The sequence below is a fragment of the Sander vitreus genome, chromosome 9, assembly GCF_031162955.1.
Source record: "Sander vitreus isolate 19-12246 chromosome 9, sanVit1, whole genome shotgun sequence".
Classification (NCBI taxonomy): domain Eukaryota; kingdom Metazoa; phylum Chordata; class Actinopteri; order Perciformes; family Percidae; genus Sander; species Sander vitreus.
Window position 1 is genome coordinate 21,844,594 of NC_135863.1, and position 16,079 is coordinate 21,860,672.

A 16,079-nucleotide genomic window follows, 5' to 3' on the forward strand; every position below is an offset into this window, starting at 1 on the left:
GCTATCAATCAAACAATCATAGATAGCTACAACGTTTGCCCGGATCCGGATCCCTTAGCATTATGACGTAAACCGTTTAAGTCTGAGCATGCACAACTCACATCTGCACTCGACTCACATCGGGTAGTGACCAAGGGGGTAAGCTTTGCTTCAGAACTCAAACCTCCTATGGCGCCATTTTGATGCTACCAAACGATCACCCACCATTAGCATTCCATTGACTGCCATTCATTTTGACGTCACTTTGACAGAGAATAACTTTACATCTGAAGCATTTAAAGACTTTTTTTGTCCATTGTTAATTTTAAAGAAACACGACAATGTATAAAAGGCTCCATTACCTTGTATCTCACGTTATGGCTCCGTAGTAGACGTTTTTATAAAAATAGGCTAACGATTGTGTCATAGCCACACGACTTACTGTTGCATAGTAGAGGAATTACCATATAGTACAGGAGAAGCTCACAGGCAGTTTCAACTTACATTAGCTGTTTAAGTTTAATTACTAATGTTTAATTACTAATGTTAACTAGCATTTTAGTTAGCAATAATTAGCCTGTGTCCATGTTATCTCCTTACATATACCTACGCTCTCCGTCTCTGCAATATTCGGAATGATTGAGATTTCTCTTGGCACAGCTGAGTGTCTCGTCACACCCCTGATATATGCAGTATATATATATATATATATATATATATATATATGCATGCTGAGCAACACCACTGCTATTTCTGAGGCCTCAGCTTGACTTGATCACTTGTTTGATCCGTTGTACGCTATGCGTGCCTGTGTTCACTGGTGTGTAGATGAAAAATGGAGGTGTGAGAGTTCTTTGAGGCCAGAGAGGACATGGCAGCTCTGGAGAATGATGATGAGAAGGTTTGACTTGCATTGATTGGTGAACTTTATTGAGCAGTAATAGTGCAAGCTAAGTGGCTGTTGTTTTCAGGGAGCATGGTTGGAAATGTAGGCACTAAAGTCTCAGGTGGAGTGCCTCTGCATCCGTCAGACCTTCAATGATGTGTTTTTTTAGTTTGGGAGAGGATCAGGAGTTGGTGGGGAACGTAGAGGACGTGGAGAAGGAAAAAGCATCTCTGGTGCACAGCTCTTGTTGAAGGAATTGCTCTCAAGGCCCTTGATCAGCTCCTGGTAGGTCTGAAAGTCTTTAAAGTCCAACAGAGCCTGGAGAAAACAATGAGGAAAATGTGTTGTAATATGCATCACCAAACCTCCATTACAACCCTCATTCCAGTCAGTTGTGAAATAGTTGACATTCAGAATGGAACATCTTACATTTGAATTAAATTTTTAAACTTCTTTCCTTTCATGAAAAGAGTTTACACCTGTTTTCACCTAATGGTGTCTACAGACTTGATGATTTCTAACATGCATTCATAAATTAACTGAAAAGACATGGTTAGACAATGAGACACTACAAAATGTATCATATTGCTATACATCAGCCTTATCCACACTACCTTGAGTTAGAACTAGTGGGAGGAAGAAGAGCTCTTTCTGGTCGATGAAGTTCAGCATCACAGTCAGGTTTATGTTGATGGATCTGTGCTCTTTTTTTCACAAAACTTATGGAAATACCTGTGAGAAGAAGAAGAAGAAGAAGTAAAAATAATGTAAACAGAAAGGCAGCTTAATGTATCAGCCCAGGCATTCTATTATTATTACAGTTATGTTTTTGGCAGGTGATCTGAAAGGTTATATTTACGATTCTATCTTTGGCCCCTGCTCTTCCTCTGAGTCTTTACATGGAAATAGGATAGTAGGTGGCGCTGCAGGTTGCTAGAAGAGGCTGTAGGTGGAGCTGCAGTCGTCTGGCAGAATCTTCACATGGAGGCTGCGTTGCAATTTGCAGAAAAAGCTGCAGCTGGAAGCATAGGTTACATCTGCAACAGAGTGACAGAGGATATCATTGGTAGTTCGCAGAGGCTGTATAGGTGGAGAGGGGGTCGTGTTTTGGCTGGATGGTAGAAGCTGTAGATGGAAGGTGGAGCAAGTACTTCAGCCAGTTAACAGAGGCTGTTTCTGTCTTAGCAAGTGATTTAGGTAGCTGTTGAGGTTGAAGCTGGATTAAAGAGAGTTAACAGAGGCTGCATGGACTGATTTAAAAACAAGATCGTTTTTCAACTGTACTAAAAACTTAAAACTACAATACTTAAACTTAAAACTACAATACTTACCATAAAACTGCAATACTTAAACTGAAAACTACAATAATTAAACTGAAAACTTCAACACTTAAACTTAAAACTACAACACTTCAACTTAAAACTACAATACTTAAACTTAAAACTACAATACTTACACTTAAAACTACAATACCTTAACTTAAAACTACAATACTTAAACTTAAAACTACAATTCTTAAACTTAAAACTACAATACTTAAACTTACAACTACAATACTTACACTTAAAACTACAATACCCTAACTTAAAACTACAATACTTAAACTTAAAACTACAATACTTAAACTTAAAACTACAATACTTAAACTTAAAACTACAATACTTAAACTTACAACTACAATACTTAAACTTAAAACTACAATACTTAAACTTACAACTACAATACCTTAACTTAAAACTACAACACTTAAACTTAAAACTACAACACTTAAACTTAAAACTACAATACTTAAACTTACAACTACAATACTTAAACTTACAACTACAATACTTAAACTTACAACTACAATACCTTAACTTAAAACTACAACCTTAAAGCTTAAAAACTACAACACTTAAACTTAAAACTACAATACTTAAACTTAAAACTACAACACTTAAACTTAAAACTACAATACTTAAACTTAAAACTACAATACTTACCATAAAACTGCAATACTTAAACTGAAAACTACAATACTAAAACTTACAACTACAATACTTAAACTTAAAACTACAATTACTTTTTGATCTACAATATTATTTACAGATGTTATCTCATTGAACTAAAATGATAATATTTCATTTTAGTTCTACGCTCTTTTCTTTGGGAGTGTTTAGGGATTAGGTTCTCCTGTGATATCCACATCATAAAGTGGAGGATAGACCCCGACCCCGTATGAGACGTCCACATGCACCAGGCCGTCTCCATCCAGTGATTCTGTGAACGTGGGACGATCCAGCCTTTCCCACAGCTTCTGCTTGATGCGACGTCCGAGTGCTAAACTGTACGGACGCAGATTGCCACTCTTGTACCTGTGAGGAGCGGAAGAAACAGAAATGAAATCATAATGAAAAACACGATTTAAAAGGTATATTGAGTAATAGATTTGAAAGAGTCACGATTTTTGACACAAACATACTTCAGCATATCATCTACAACTTCATGGTAGATCTGCTGGTACTCTTCTACTGAGCGGTTGTGTATTTTCAGAGGGCTGTCATGGTGCAGTGGAGCAGGAAGGTCAGCAGGTGGGGTGGCGGTCCGAGGCTTTGGGACCAAATTCAATAACTCTGGAATGTCAGCAGCTGAGGTGGAAGGCTGAGGAGTGGGATCCCAGTCCAACACCTTTGGCTCTCCAGCAGCTGGATTCACAGCAGAAGGTTTGGAAGGACGAGCCATAGAGGTCCGCTTCCTCTTCCGGGGAAGTTCTGCAGCAGTAGTAGAGTGCTGGCGCTTTCTCTTTACATTCGGCACCTGGGAAAGTCAGCAACACATGAGAGGATGTCAGGCTTCAGTGAACTTAAACAACATACTGGTACAGATGACTACTATGTCAAATTAAAAGGCCCTTCACAGATTCTGTCCATTTTTTAGAAAGATTTTAGAGATAAAACCTTTATTATGTTAGGCTATACATCTGGATACAAAAAGACTTGAAATCAAAAACTGAAGTGAAGCTGGACATACACAGCTGTAATATTTGATGGAACTTTAGGAAAGTTACTGAAATGTAAGTCCAATAAGCAGTGCAATTGTGACAATGTGTCCCTATCAATACACTCTGCTATGTGTTTTCCATTTTGTAAAACTGTCTAATTATCTAATTCTTAAGGACTACATTGTAACAGTTTGGGCAAATGTCTCACCTGGTCGTCACTGCAGCATGGACACTGTGCTGCAAGCGTCCTTACACTCTCTGCCTGGCGTGCAGAAGTTCTCCTTTCTCTGCAGTAGTCATGGTCTCGCAGGTGGTTTGGCACACTAACCTGCAGCAATACACACTCATGCTAGAATGAAGCATTGCAACATCTGGTATTAAATGAAGTGGATTTTATTTCTCCTGGCTACAGATTTGCCATTAATTTAGTCGTATGCAACATGTAATTACAAAATTGAATAGTGAATAGTTAAAATCTCCTCAAGACAGGGCATCAGGTCAGGTGACAAAGCAGGACCTTGTCACGTCAGTGGATATTGAGCTTTAGTGCTGCATATATTATGTTACAAACTGTATGAAATCACGCATCTGCTAAGAATATATATCAAGTGCTTTAAAGCTGTACTCATGGCTTCACTTAAAATCACTCAATGATTTTTTCTTCTTCTTTATTGTAAACAGATGAGCAGTACAGCAAACATCCATATCACAGTGATGATATGATATGATATAAATGTCTTTATTCATTACATAATAATATATAATTTTAGATTTATTCATCAATGCGTATTTTTGGTGCAGTCCAATACTGCCAGTGTCAATTATTATATTAAAATGACCATGTCCTACATTATTAATATTTAATCCGGATTTCCACTTGAATATATTTTCTGTATGTTTGATATGGGATGTTGATTAATGACGGAGCCGATTGGCAAAACATCTTCAAACTTTGAGGGGATCTAAAAAAATAAAAAAAAAACACTGCAGGCTTTCAAAGTGCATGTTCAAATCTCACATTTTCCATGATGGAAGTTTGTTGTGTCAGTCGCTGGGAGTCTTTAGTTGTTGAGATTTTGTTTTTGTTTGAATGATGATCTTATAGAAATGATGCAACTGGAGACCAAACATAGCAACCGTGGAATCCTTCATGTCCATTTTAGCTTACAAACATTATTTTACCAAACCTTGGGTTTTATTTTTATTTAAAAATGAAATATGAATGAAATATTTGAATAAAATCAGCCAAGTATACGCCATCAGCCATAATACGGTCTCACTAATAAAGCTATTTTAAATGTGAACTTCTTAAGTTGATATCTGTAAGTTTAAAACAAATACAAAGTATTTCTGGGCTAAATCAAAATTCATTGTCCACAACAACCACAATGACTGGCATATAACAGCAGGACTAGCCTATCTGTCAGTTCATATCACAGCCTGAGTGAAAAGCATCTCCTTTTTTTATCTCTTATGAGTTTTTCAATCAACTTTAGCCTTTATTTAATTATGATTATTCATCATATGACAAATATTTTCTTTTCAATTCTAAACACTTCTTTTGTAGGCTATAATATAACCATATACTCTGGAGAATAAACCTAAGCTTTGCTTGAATTTGTAGCATTCATTTTCATGATATTTGCTTAAAAGAATTAGCTGTATTTTAATGTTATACATATATAATACTAGTTTAATGACATATTTGGATTTATGCTGCCGCCAGCAACTAATGGCGATTAGCTTCTTCTGATGAGGAAAAAATAATAAAATAAAATCACATTTCACAGGAACTCGCCTAAGTAAATATCCATATAAGTTTATCTTCAAACCATCGTTATATTAGCTTATATGTCATTCTATAATATTAGACCTATGTGGTAAATTATGTTTTATATATTTTCATATCGCTCAACTACAGAAGTCTGTGTTCAGAGCCTGTAAGCAATGTCAGGGAACTCTGTCTCAACAGTAAAATGTATAAAAACACAGCAGGCTTTCAAAGGGTTCAAATCTCACATTTTCCATGATGGAAGTTTGTTGTGTCAGTCTCTGGGAGTCTTTAGTTGTTGTCAGGATGTAGGCAGTTCTCAGTGGAAGCGTTAATTTGGAATAAATCGTCAAGTGAAAGTTAAGAGAAAATCTTTTCTTGACCATCTGAGATTTTGTTTTTGTTTGAATGATGATCTTATGGAAATTATGTACCTGGAGACCAAACATAGCAACCGTGGAATCCTTGTTATCCAATCAGTCTGAGACCAAGTCCATTTTAAACCAATCACACAACACATCTGACTGCAACCTCATATTGTCTGTTATACAAATTGTTTTAGACGTTATTAATATACTAATGAGTGATGCTGTAGTATGTCTGCAATAACTTTTATAGTAGCCTACTGACCTATTTTTTATTTTTTTTTAACAATTCAACCATTACTCTAAAATAGCATACATAAGATAATGAAGAAATTTATTTCAGACATAAACCAAACAAAACAAAATACCAAACAAAACATCAACGAAATGTACTAATAAGAAGAATAAGAATAAGAAGAACCTTCAATAAACAAGAAATATTAGCCAACATAGTGTCACGATTCACTAGGACAGGAACCCAAAAGCAGACAAGGACAAGGTAAGTAGAATGGAAAAAAGAAGTATTTATTTGGTTTTGGTATGTGGAAGCAGGGGAGTCCAGCTGGTGAGGCAGTGGGTGGAATTGAGTCGGCTGACAGATTAATGCAGACTCAGTAATAATGGTGATGCAGACGGCGATGGAGAGAATCTTCCAGGTCACAAAATTGCAGACAGAGGAACAGACAGATCAGCAATGGTAAAACGTCACAAAAGAGCAGAACAAACTTCTCAAACTTTCTGACACTCTAGCAAACATACTGGTGAAGATAACGATCCGGCAGGGAATGGACGTCAGTTCACTGCTTAAATGGTGTAGAGGTGATGATCAGGACCAGGTCTGCAGATTGCAGATTAGATACAGGTGAGTGTGATTGCAGATTCTCCCGCCTTGCTTCGTCGCCAGGCAACCAGACAGGATGCGTTCAGGAACTCCCAGAAAAACACAGACTCACAGGTGAAAACAGAAACTGAGGCAGAAAGTGAACTTAGGAAGCAGAATTCATGACACATAGACATGTCTGAAAAGGAGTAGGAAGAACACTTATTTAATCCTACCCCTTTTCCATAACTAACTAACTAACTAAGTAATTCATTATTATTATTAGTAGTATTATTAGTATTATTAATAATGTTTTCTTTACTTTAAAAAAAATATATTTTTAACTTCCCTTCCTGATCCTTGTAGTACTGTGGAACACTCCCATGTAACTATATACAATTTGGTGTTTTGTTGTACAATCCATATACAGATGTATATCGACATTCATACATACACGTACATACACACACATATACATACATAAACATTTACATACATACATACATACATACATACATACCGTACATACATACATACACTTCAATTTACAGCCTCGTGGTGCATTCAAAGTTGTTGTTAAATGCCCTTTTCCCATCTGTTGGTTGTTTTTGTCATTCAACAGCTATTTACTAGTGAAATAAATTATTGTTATAGTGATTACGTTATTATTAAACATTTAATTTTGACAATATGGCCTTAGCAATAAACAAGCCGTTCTTTAATGTCGCCAACTGTTCAGTACCCTTCTTTTTTTTTTACTTTCTTAAAAAGTATCGCTTCAGGCACCGTTAAGGCACCGGTACCGTTTCCAAAGTACCACTTTAGCACCGGTATCCAAACCAAACAATACCCAACCCTAATATTGACTCTAGATTCAAATGTGTGACTAGATTAAATATATAATAAACAAATACAAATCTTAAAATCAAGTTCATAAAGTCATTTTTTTTGCATTCATTTGATTCCCAATCAAGATACACTGGTAAGAATTGCTTTCCATTATTGTTATATTGTTAATATGTACTTAAAAGCAGTTCTGAAATGCAAAATAATAGAATTTTAATCATGTGATAAAACATTTTGATTAATCGCGATTAACTATAGAAATTCAACGAGTAATCGCGATTAAGAAAATGTAATCGTTTGACAGCCCTAGTTGTCTGTTATGTATACATCTCAGCCAGTTCAAAACAACCCCCCCCCTGATGATGATGAAAGATGTTTTTCCCTGATATGGTGTCATATAAGCAATAGCATCACCCTTTTGGGAAACAGCTAATTATCTTTGGGCGACAAGGATGTTATAAATAGATCCAACATCTTGGCCTGCAAGAGCAATGGGTCACACATTTGTGCTGAATTCTGCCTTGGAGCTCAACTTGAGGAACAGGGAGAGATAAAAGTATATTTTAAAAATATAAACATCAATCTGTAAAGTATTTAAACACTCCTCTTGATCAATGCATTCAATAGAGCATTTGTAATGAGAAACAAAAAAATTGGAAATCACAAATTTCTGCCATTAAGTACAAGGATTTCTAAGTACAATTATGTTTTATTTTACCTTAAGAAGCATTATGTCATTGCTGAAATCAGTTTCATAATAGTCTTCATGTGGAAATGTTTGTACCACAGATGAACGCTGGATTCCATTACTGTTATGGACATTGTGAACTCCTAGTAGGACTGTGTAGGAACTGAAATGACAATATTAAGTGCAAAAAAATTAGCTGGGAGTACGTTTTTTTTGTCAGAGCATTGTATTTATGCCAATGGTTGCAGCACGTGTGCATCACTTAAAAGTGTCCCCTGGAAACACTTCCGTTGTGTTGTGGTTTATTTGCATGTGTTTTCTTATTGTTGCGTGTTGTGGTCTATTTGTGTGCGTTTTCTTAATGTTGCGTGTTGTGGCCTCTCAGGGCCACCGTAAGGGTGGGTAGTCTGCATATGCAAATGATGTGACTTTGAACCACATTCATGAGGGGACCTCTCTGTCCCCCTCAGAGCATGAGGGGGACAATGTTAAATTAAGTAAATACGGTATGGTGCATGTGGTGTACTTACACCAAAGTATTGTATTGATGCCTCTGTGGTAACACACACAACCTTGAACATTTCTATTGGCATTTTGTGGCCAATGCTGTGGCTCCCTCAGAGGTCACACAACACCACATAAAACATTCTAATTTTGTGATGTCATAATATAGTACATAAAATAGGTCGCTGAGCTATATATAAATAATATACACTCACCTAAAGGATTATTAGGAACACCTATAAGATTTCTCGTTAATGCAATTATCTAATCAACCAATCACATGGCAGCTGCTTCAATGCATTTAGGGGTGTGGTCCAGGTCTAGACAATCTCCTGAACTCCAAACTGAATGTCAGAATGGGAAAGAAAGGTGATCTAAGCGTGGCCTGGTTGTTGGTGCCAGTCTGCTCAGTTACTGGGATTTTCACGCACAACCATTTCTAGGGTTTACAAAGAATGGTCTGAAAAAGGAAAAATATCCAGTATGCGCCCTCTGGGCCAAAATGCCTTGTTGATGCTAGAGGTCAGAGGAGAATGGGCCGACTGATTCCAGCTGATAGAAGATCAACTTTGACTCAAATAACCACTCGTTACAACCGAGGTATGCAGCAAAGCATTTGTGAAGCCACAACACACACAACCTTGAGGTGAATGGACTACACCAGCAGAAGACCCCACCGGGTACCACTCATCTCCACTAAAAATAGGAAAATGAGGCTACAATTTGCTGTGTCCACTACCCCAACCTGCCTCTTTACAGATGGATGTTTTTTGTATTTAATACTACTCTTTACCATTATTGCTTTTCATATTACGTAGTCCTACAGCGCGTCTGGTGTGTCTCATAAAAACATTAAAGTGTGCCTTAGGAGTCAGTATGAGAGCCACTGACCAAGCGTCAGTATTGGACGACTTGGGAATGAGAATGGGTTGGTACACAAACAAATATTAGATGAACTCCCAGGAAAACAAAAGAAAACAAGGACACACGCCAAATACCTAGATGAGCCACAGCCGAGCTGTGCCTGATTGAACCGTGCTTATATTTTGATAAAGTGGTGGACAAAGAAAATTCTGGGAACCAAGCAATTGGCCCGTTCCGATCAGGCTCGTGTTCCAAACAGGCACTGCACTAGTTTGATAAATGTGAAATGCAGATCTGTAGTCTGTAGTGTTTTTTTTGTTGTTGTTGTTATTGATTAATCTATCAATTTATTGTGATTTTTTAATGCGTCCCCTTTCTTTGGCACGCTTAAGCCGTAAGCCTTCCTGGTACTATTTGATCAAAAGTCTCTTCCATTTTAATTCATTGGAAATAAAATCTTTATTTGTTAGTGCAGCAGTGACTGATTCCAGTTCACACTGGGTCTTGTGTATTTAGGTGTTACTTGGTCACATCAGTTTGAAATGCACTTGCATCGTGTATCTTGTTTGTGATCTGAAGGAAGTATAGATTGATATAAACCATTTCCTCTGCCTGAGTTGTGAAACATCAGTAAAACACCCCTTGGTTCTATTATTCTTTGAGATCTTATTTTGAGTCATATATGTTCAAAGGTCAAAATGGGTCCCATGCTCTCCACTTTATTCAGTAATAAAGACCATGCAAATCAGTTTATTGCAGTTACGGGGATGAATGAATGGTAATGGAGTGTCGAAGAGGGGGTGGTGATGGCGCAGTGGATATAACACATGCCTTTTGTGTGGTTCGATTGTGACATTGCTTGAGATTGAATATTAGAGAAACAGAAGTGAGAATGGTGATGTCAGCCAGACTTGCTTGCTGGTTGTTGTAGGTGGAAATCACCACACTGTGAATTTGGATCATTAGAGGAAACCCAACAACACCAGGAGAAACATGCACCTGAGTTTTAAGTCAAGGAAAGGACATAAATAGCATGAAGTGCGTTGATGCCAGAAAGGCCAAAGCAAATTGTGCTGTGGAACTGGTGTGAGTTCCAGTGCTGAGCAAGCTACTTGGAAAGTGTAGCTAGTTAAGCTTTTAATTTTAATTTTAAAGCTTTTAAGTTTAATTCTACAATAAACAAAGCTTCACTAGACTAAGCTACCCCCAGAGAAATTTGGCAAGCTAAGCTACAGCAATGTGGCGAAGGTAGTTTACATCAAAGCTGCCGGTATTTCTTTTTTTTTTTTTTTACATTGAACCAACTTAATTTCAACTCTATTATAGTTTTAGTTATTCTGTTTATTTATTTTATATTTAAGTCCATTTAGTTTTTGTATAATTCAGCCTTTAATTGTATTTGTCTTTTACCAACCTCATTGTTTTTTGATTTATGTCAAGGGACTGCTGTAACACTTTAATTAAAGTCTATCTATTTATTTATTTTTATGATAGGCAGTTTAAAGAGTTTATTAGGCCCACTCTACTAGCTATATTTACATAAGTTCCAAGTGAATTAATGTAATGTATACTTGGCCTGAATTACACACAGTACCTATACATGCACTAATGGAGAGATGTCAGTAAGGGAGCTGCCCATGGAGAGGCGTGCCGAACAGTTGGGTATTCGGTGCCTTGCTCAAGAGCACCTTGGCAGTGCGCAGGAGGTGAACAGGCACCTCTCCAGCTAGTTTGAGGACTTGAACCAGCAACCCTGCAGTGCCCAACCCAACCCCCTACTGACTGAGCTACTGCCTAACCACTGTAGTTTGGTTTTGTATAGAGACCTGCATAACCATTGCTTGCTGTTCAATGTTAAAAAATCGGAAAGTAATTCAAGCTTGGTTTGAATTTGTAATTTGCTTTGAATAATCAAAAGTTCATTGACAAAAAGAAGTTTGTAGTCCCCGGCAGCAGAACAAAAACCATTAAACAATTAAAAGTGAAAAAAAGTAATTTTCTTAAATGAACCAAATCACATTCATATATTTTCAGTCATTTGACTCAACTTGCCAAACAAAACATGATATTGCCTTTTAATGCATTTTCAATGGTTGAATCAATCCAGCTTCTGTTGGTATAACATTTATTTTCCGGGCCACCTGAGGGTGGTTGGAAGAAGTGGAACACCAACCCGTACGCCTTCCCATCTTCACAGACCAGTGGAATACCAGAATCTCCCTGGAAGTAAATACACAGTATGCAGTGATTGCTTAAACACTAGTCAATTTATTTTCATTGTTCACCAATGTTTGTTTATCCATGTTATGTTACAAAAATACGTACCTTACCAGGTCCAGTATCTCTCTCAGAGAAGTACAAGTTGGTATTAGGACACTGCTTACTGTCAATCAGTGTTACACTGACTTCCATGAGTACAACAGACATATAACTTCTTGTAGTCTTGTCTGTTCTTCCCCAGCCAGAGAGTATAAATAATTTTGGCAGAGAGTCATCACCTTGCATTTGTGCTGAATTTTGCCTTGGAGCTCAACGTGAGGAACAGGGAGAGATAAAAGTATTTAAAAATATATATAAACATCAATCTGTAAAGGATTTTAATGCTCCTCTTGATCAATGCATTCCATAGAGCATTTGCTATTAACATGAGAACCAAGGACTAAGAACCAAGCTCCTTCGCAGCGCTGTGGAGGAAGGTCGGGCAAAGCGAGACTAATTATTAATAAAACCTTGCAGTTGCGTCTTTTTCACCTTTCTGTGCCTCCCTTCTTTTGTAGGTGCAGAAGGCATCATCCTTCATTTGAGGAGTCAGGATGATGTGGAGATCCACTACAGAGCCAGCAGAGCAGCTATGGTGAGTGTCACAGTGATGTAAGTGAAGTAGGTCATTATGTAGTGTTTCCACTGTAAATGTGCAGATATTAATATTAAAACTCCTCATCATACCTTGCTATGACTGTTTCTGAAAACTCTAAAAGCACTTAGCCTTATTTATTAGTATGCAAAATGTTTCAACAACCCCTTAAATACGCCCATACCCGTTACAGAATAAAGTAGGATTAGGATTTTGCAGTGTTCATTTTAATTTAGTGGTACAAGATCTTAAATTACACTTGATACAGTCAGAAGCATGCTTATATTGTCCTTCAACATATGCTCTATTACTCAATATGTACAATGACTGATAGAGCTGCGTTATGAATCATTTTGTGTTAAGCTTAAGTGACTTTTTATACTTGCGTATCAGTGTCTGTACCGATCTTATCCATATCTTAACTATGGACCACCACACGATCATTTAAGCAATATCCTCCCTTGCTGCAACAAATAAGTTTGTATTGTTCTTTCTAATAATTCAGTAAGTCATATTAAACATTGAGATTGTTCAGTTCTTTTGCACTTATTACTCTCAGTAATCAGGTTATTATACTGGATTGGCTACACTGAAGGCGCTCCTGAGTAAAAAGCATGAGACGTGGCATTTGATGATTGGCAAACAACTATTTCATGGGGATGATGCAGCACTGCTACAACTTTTGAGGACCCTGATAACAGCTTAACAACAGCTCTGAGACAACAAATATATTATAAATATATATATATATATATATCACCCCTTTGTCCTGGCCTCTGTCCAGCTATGGGCCTCTGAATTTTTCAGGGAAGAAAACAGTGGAGTGAGGATCTAGTGGCCATTAGAAGAACTACATCTAAAGATGATCGCAAATTGGCTTAAACATGGAGTCATAGTGGTTGCATTTGTGATATTTTTCACTACTAAAATTTCCCAAATGGGATTTCATGAATAGTAATTTACGCTCAAACAGAGACGTGTACAGTGGTACTGAGAGAACAACAGTTTATTGTTCAAAAAGATGGTACAAAACAAACTTAAAGGATCCTGTGTTCTCATTTAATCAAGTCAAAAAGAAGATACACATGGCAGTCATGTAGATAATGCAGATACTGTTGTATTTATGAGCAGGATGACATAGAGTGTCTATGATATTACATTTATTAAGCAGTATGGAGTCGATTATAAGCCTAATTAATGTGTGTCATGATTGTTAAAATAACCTGCATGTGCTTGGATCAAATTTGCTTGGATTAATTTGAGGTTTATTCAAATAAAATGTCAAGATCAAAGCCCCTTGCAGCAGAAAAAAACAGCTGTATGATGAAAAAAAGCCAAACAATGTCACCTAAATGAACCGAATCACACTCATATATTTTCACTCCTTTGACTCAGTTTCTCAAACAGAAAGTTATTTTGTATCATTTGGTAACGTCAAAATGAAGCACATTTTATATTAATCTGTGTAAAGTAAGCAAGTCCAGTCTTTGGTCTGACAGTCTCATGGCTTTGGAATAAGTTGTGATATTAGCATCTCAATTATCAGCTCTCCAATGTTATAAAAACATTCAATTCAAACGTTGTGATTTGGTCAATCATTAGATGAATTGGAGCTTTCAATGTTGGTTCATAATTGAATCGATCCAACTTCTGTAGTCAGGAATCTTAGCATAACTATATTTGTTTAGGGCACCTAAGGACACCACACCGTACGCCTTTCCATCTTCACAGACCAGTGGACCTCCGGAGTCTCCCTGGAAGTACATACACAGTATGCAGTGATTGCTTCAACAACAGTAAATTAATTATCATTGTTACCCAACGTTTTTTTGTTCATTTTATGTTACAAAAATACGTACATTTCCAGGTCCAGTCTCTCCCTCAGTGCAGTATGATTTTTCCTTTTCACACTCCGTACTTATTGTTACATTGGCTTCCATGAGTACAACAGACATATAACTTATATTCTTGTTTGTTCTTCCCCAGCCGGAGACTATACATGATTTTGGCAGAGAGCCAACATCTTGGCCTGCGAGAGTAATGGGTTGCACATTTGCGCTGAATTCTGCCTTGGAGCTCAACTTGAGGAACAGGGAGAGATAAAAGTATATTTTAAAAATATCAATCTGTAAATTATTTAAACGCTTCTCTTGATCAATGCATTCAATAGAGCATTTGTAATGAGAAACAAAAAAATCGGAAATCACAAATTTCTGCCATTAAGTACAAGGATTTCTAAGTACAATTATGTTTTATTTTACCTTAAGAAGCATTATGTCATTGCTGAAATCAGTTTTATCATAGTCTTTGTGTGGAAATTTTTGTACCACAGATGTATTCTGGATTCCATTACTGTTACTGAAATTGTGAACTCCTAGTAGGACTTTGTAGGAACTGAAATGACAAAATGAAGTGCAAAAAAAGTTACCTGGGAGTAAGTTTTTTCCGTCAGAGCATTGTATTTATAAAATAAAAATATTAAAAGACTCAGATTTAGGTCACAATTCACAAATTCATGAAGCATATTTCCCAGACTTAATGTTTGAGAAGGTTGTTGTTAAAATAAATCTTATCAAGAGTCTCGGAATTGTCAGTAAATAATCATAAAGTGTATAAACTGACCAGGCCAGGCAGTGGGCTGCAGTCATCACAAAATCCTCATTCAGAAGGAAGCCACCACAGTATTTTGTTTTACCATCCTGCATGTGCTGCTCCAAAAGCACCATGTAGGGTCTGCTATGTGGCACAGCCTCATGACCTCCAATGATTTCCCCTGTATGAACTGATAAAAAGTGCAGGTGTGACCAAAATTAAAAACTAAATGGACTACAGAAAAGTGATTAAGAAGAAGTGATTAAACAAGTTTATCTATCGTCATGCACCAACATGTCTCACAGTACTGATAGTGGAATGTAGTTTATCATGTTATGTGGTATAAACCGCACGCCAAACTACAGCTATAAATAGTAAGGTATATAATGCAACAAAAACTTAACTTACCTTGAACATCAAGAACCAGAGCAAGGATCAATATTAGCAGTTCACAGTGGATAGACATGGTGAGATCACAGTCCAGCTGAGCTCCTGAAAGCAGTAGCTCAGCTCACTGACAGGTTCAGTCTTTAAATGCTTCCTTGTATTAGGGTGGGTAGTCTGTACATGCAAATGATGTGGCTTTGGACCACATTCATGAGGGGACATCTCTGTCCCCCCTAGAGCATGAAAAAAGTTAGATTTATGTAGTACAAGTATAAAAGTCTTTAGACAATGTTTAATTAAGTACATACGGTATGGTGCATGTGGTGTACATACATCATAGTATTATATTGATACCTCTGTAGTAACACACACAGCCTTGACAATTTCTATTGGCATTTTGTGGCCAATGCCGTGGCTCCCTTAGAGGTCACATAACCCCATTCTAATTTTGTGATGCCATATATAAATTATATATATATATATATATATTATATATGTAACAGTATAGGCCTATGTGGCGAAAAATGTGGCGATTCTTTTTGG

The 16,079-nt window shown here is 36.9% G+C and overlaps 1 long non-coding RNA gene and 1 pseudogene across 2 annotated transcripts; both read right to left on the reverse strand.

Moving 5' to 3' along the window:
• Positions 1–917: 917 nt before the first annotated feature.
• LOC144522936 (uncharacterized) lies at positions 918–1,907 on the reverse strand. The gene is made up of 3 exons (XR_013502465.1): positions 1,725–1,907; positions 1,480–1,597; positions 918–1,183 (listed from the first exon to the last, which is right to left on the reverse strand). It is a non-coding gene; the product is annotated as an uncharacterized LOC144522936 (long non-coding RNA).
• Positions 1,908–13,545: 11,638 nt separating this feature from the next.
• LOC144523609 (granzyme G-like) lies at positions 13,546–15,791 on the reverse strand (annotated as a pseudogene). The gene is made up of 5 exons (XR_013502526.1): positions 15,558–15,791; positions 15,180–15,339; positions 14,819–14,951; positions 14,417–14,638; positions 13,546–14,311 (listed from the first exon to the last, which is right to left on the reverse strand). The product of XR_013502526.1 is annotated as a granzyme G-like (transcript).
• Positions 15,792–16,079: the final 288 nt, after the last annotated feature.